Raw genomic sequence first — 4,694 nt, 5'->3', positions numbered from 1 at the left:
GCTCATTGGAGGATCCGGGCGACGGGGTGGGGCGGGGTGTTGGGGTTCCTAGTCTGCAACGCGACCCATGGCCTGGGGTCAAGAGGTCCGGATGGGGGTGGCAGAGCGCTTTAATCTGCCGCCCGTTCAGGTGTAAGGAAGGGCTGGAGGGTGTAAGGGAGCCAGTGGGGTCAGCTGGCTGCGGGGTGTGGACTGCACGTCCTGGTGCCTGGGTTCACTGCGAGGTGACCACTGGGGTCACCTCTGTGGGGCTATCGCATCTCAGTACGGAGGTCCCTTAAACATCTCCTCCCACCCAAACCCTCCACACTGGGGACTGAACGCAGGGCCTTCCACTGCGCTTGTCTGCTAAACGGTTGATTTCCCCAGGCGGGACTGTTCCCACCTCCTGCCTTGGCCTCTCAGTGCTGCAATGACTGCTGGCGACCCCAACACTTATCCAGTCTAACCTTGTCCTGGGGTCCTGTTAGGGCGGACAGCAAGGCCACTGGCACTGGCTAGCGCAGGACGGAGCCCCTGCCCGGGAGGACGCCAGAGGCCTGCAGCATGGCCAACCCAGGAAGGCCGTGTGAAGTCCTGAGGCCATGCGGTGCTAGGCGGGGCAAGGTGCACTTGTCACAGCGTCTCCTGGTTGGAAGGCTGTGGGCCCCTTTTCTGGATGGGGAAACTGAGGCATACGAACAGGTGAGGGCCCGGGCACCCTGGTCTCTGACCAGAGCAGGGCTGGGAAGGCACATGGGGCTTGGTGGGAGCCCGGAGCCTGGACAGCACCCTGCAGCCTGTGCCAGTCTGTTTTCTGAGGTGGCCCTGAGGCTTGCCACGCGGGGCCACACCTCGCCCCCAGGTCCCCAGCCTGTGCTGGGCTCTACCCCATGTGCCTCCCCAGCTGACAGGGCTCCGAGGGCGCCAGGCCTGGGTCCCCTCCTAGCACCAAAGAGAATTAAAGAGTGAGCAAGAAGTTGCTTAGGTGACAGGAGGACGCCGGGCAGGCATGCGGTCCCCTCGCACTGTCCACTGTCCCCCCAGGGCCCTGGCACAGAGGGCGCTGCCCTGTGCCTGCTCCACTCCCTCAGTTTCCTCCCAGGACCGATGGCCCTCGCCTGTGCCTGTGGGTTGCCCTCTCCCACGCAGGTGGCTCCCCGGCTCTGGGCTGTGGCAGTTTCCTCCTGGGGTCCTCGTCCTCGGCACAGGCAGGAGCCCGTGAGGGGCTCCCCACGGCCCCTCTGTCCCTGGGCCACACGGATGCCCTGAGGGCCCATGCTCCCCACGGAGGGAAGAATGCTGCTTCCCGCCTCCCTGGGCCTGGTCCAGAGGGCTGTGGCCCTGGGGGCCAATGGGTCGGGGCCCCGTGAATGATTAACTGCAGGCCCATCACAGGGGCCAGCCAGGCTGGGCGCTGGCCTGCTGTCCCCAGGGTGGCCAGCTCCCTGCGTCCTGCTCCTGCCCCCACCCTGAGACGCTGGCCCTTGCTGCCCAGACAGCCACTGCTTTGTATGGGACCTGGACGGGCCCCTCGCCCACCCCGAGTGCAGTGCTGCTGCTGACCCTGTGACTGCCTGGGCCCGGCGGGGCTGACTGCCCCAGTCCTCACTCCACAGCTCCCAGAGGCGGCCAGCGCTAGTCACAAGGGACACAGGATGGAGGGCACCAGGAGCCACGCCTGGGTGTCCCTGCAACTCTGCACCACGCCTGGAGACTATGCTCAGGGCCCTGCTGGTGTCACATGCACACACACGCACACACACATGCACGCGGAGCACTAGCGGCCCCTCTGAACCTCCCCAGGCAGCAGGTTTAGATGGGGCTGGGACCCTGGGCTGAGATGCCTGGCCACACTGCCCTTCCAGCCTCACCCAGACGGCGAGCGGCTTCTCCTCCTCCCCTAGTTCACTGCTCTTGGACTTCTGCAGCCCCGCATCTGCACCAAGTCGGTGTGTCACCTGCAGTGCAGACCTGCAGGCTGAGTGCCCAAGAGCTGGTCCCTGCCTGGCCCCAGGCCTAAAATCCCAGCACTCAGGAGGCCGAGGAAGGAGGACCACAAGTTCCAGGCCAGCCTGGGCTACATAGCGAGACTCTGTCCTAAAAAGACAACACCGATACAAATAAGCAAAAGGGCTGGGGATGTAGCTGAGTGGTAGAGCACCCCAGTACCCCAGTACCCCAGTTCCACAAAACAGAACCCCCAAGCCAAGGAGAAGCTCCCCACACCAAGACCCCATAGCACAGAAATGCAGTGATTTCTCCATGGGATCTAAACCTGGCCACCCCACACCCCACCTCCACACTGGGGTCTGGGCTGCTCCCCATTCCCTAGACATCAGCTTGGAAGCCCGGAAAGGGGTGTCCTCCTCCTACCCCAGCGTCCTGGGTGTTCCCACTCACCCTTGCTTTCTGGGTGTGTCCTGAACACGCTGGGTGGTTCCCACTGCTCCCACCTCCGGGCCTCCCTCCGCCCCTGACAAGTAGGGTGACTTTTTGTTGGTACCGGGAATTGAATCCAGGGCCTTACACTTGCCAAGCGGGAGCTGCACTGCTGAATTGCCTCCCAGCCCTGCTTTTTTGTGTGTGGCACTGGCCACCAAACCCAGGACCCTTGCACTGAGCTGTATCCCCAGCCTCCCCCTTTTTTTTACACCAGAGTTTGAACTTGGGTCCTTGTGCTTGTGAGGCAGGCATCAGGACCACTGAGCTAAATCCCTGGCCCCCAGACCTTTTTTAAATTAAAAAAATTTTGACATAGGGTCTTGCTAAGTTATTAAGTTTCCCAGTGTGGCCTCCAGGAGTTAGCAATCCTCCTGCCTCAGCCTCTCAGAGTGCTGGGTGAGACCTCCTGCAGGTGCTTCATCTCCTTGTGGGGCAGCTGCAGCCCGAGGACCTGTTCTCACCTGGGCTGTCCCTGTCTCCCCATGGCGCAGTTCGCAGAGGACACATGTGCAGAGAGCACATACGTGCACACACCTGTGCACATGCATCTGTGCTCTGGCTTGGGGGCCCCTTACTATTCCTGCATTGCAGTCAGGATGCAGCTGCAGAGGCTGTGTCACCCCCGCCTCTGCCCGGCTCCTGGAGTGGCCCCTGGGCTCCCACAGTGGGTGGGAGGAAGGGAAGGAAGGCGACCATGGGGACAGAAGATGTTGGTCTTTGATTTTTCCCAGTGCCAGGGATCGATGAAGATTTTTAAAATCTTTTGATTTATTTTTAAATTTTTTTAAAAATAAATGTTTTTCGTCCCATGCCCCCCTCCTTCCCTATGTACAGAAGCTTTGTTTCCATTTTTTCCTTTTATTTTCACTCTTTTCTTGCCCCTTATTTTCTCCCTCCCTCTTCCCTGTTCCCTTCCCATTTGAACACTTTCTTCCCATTTTCCAACATCCACTGAAGATGTGTTTGTATGTATGTATGTATGTATGTATTTATTTTGGTACGGGGGATCAAACTTAGGACCTTGCACTTATGAGGCAGGCAGTGGTGAAGATATATTTTTTGTTTTGGGGGTTTTTTCCCCCCAAGGAATCAAACTCGGCACCTTGTGATTGTGAGGCAGGTGGTGGCTGAAGATGTATTTTGAATAAACTCATTTATTTTTGAGACGAGTTCTTGCTGAGATGCCTGTTCTGGCCTCCACTTTGTGGCTCACTGGCCTCAGCCTCCTGAGTGCTGGGAGGACAGGCGTGTGCCTCCATGCCCGGCTTTATGGTATCTTTCGAAAGGAAGTTTCCGAATGAGTCTGATGCCTTTGAGTGTCAAGTGTTATAATTCATTTAACCACTAATGGTAGGTTTCTAGTTTAGGAAAAGGTCTTAAGTTAATTAGAAGAATGATTACTTTTTCCTTTTTCCTTTTTTTTTAAAATAAGAGGTCCCACCTGGACTAAGATCTTTAATCCTTGTGTGGTTTCAGAGTCAAAGAAACCGTAAAAAGTTAAGTAGTCAGGGAAGTTTGAATACAAAGAATATTTGAGATACTAATTTTTCAGACGTGATAAGGATTGTGCGTTGTGTTTAAGAATGATTCTGCAGCTGGGCGTGGTGGTGCATGCCTTTCCTCCCAGCGGAGCTCTGTGCCTCGAGGCCCCACCTGGGCTACAGAATGAGACCCTGCATCAAATAATAAATAAATGATATTATTCACATCTGCCCGGAGTGGCGGCCCATGCCTGTTGTCACAGCTACTCTGGTGGTGGAAGCAGGAGGGTGTCAAGTTCATGCCCAGCCTGGGCAGACAAGGACAGATTAAGAAAGACCTGGTGATGGGTAGAGGGGATTCATTATGCTAGTGCTCTACTTTTACAGGTGTTTCAAATTATCTCTCTCTCTCTCTCTCTCTCTCTCTCTCTCTCTCTCTCTCTCCCTCTCTCTCTCTCTGTTTTTTCAGACAGGGTCTCCCTATGTACTCCAGGCTGGCCTTGGCCTTGAACTCACTATGGAGCCTAGGCTGATCTTGAACTTGTCACGATCCTCCTGCCTCAGCCTCCCGAGTGCTGGGATTACAGCCATGTGCCATCACGTCTGGCTGCTTGCTCAGACATTTTCAAACTAAGATTCACGGAACTCGGGTATGTGCAAGTTCCCCGGATGATACCAAACTTTCTTTCTCCGGGGCTTGTTTTCCCCCAAGGTATAAGTGGTCAAAACCTTAAATGCTCCATCAACGCGGGCCCCGGCTGGCGAGGAAGCCCTGGGCTCAGGGCCTTG

Source organism: Fukomys damarensis, unplaced genomic scaffold, assembly GCF_012274545.1.
Source record: "Fukomys damarensis isolate Sample0158 unplaced genomic scaffold, DMR_v1.0_HiC HiC_scaffold_13, whole genome shotgun sequence".
NCBI lineage: Eukaryota > Metazoa > Chordata > Mammalia > Rodentia > Bathyergidae > Fukomys > Fukomys damarensis.
Note: the sequence above shows the minus strand (reverse complement) of the source record.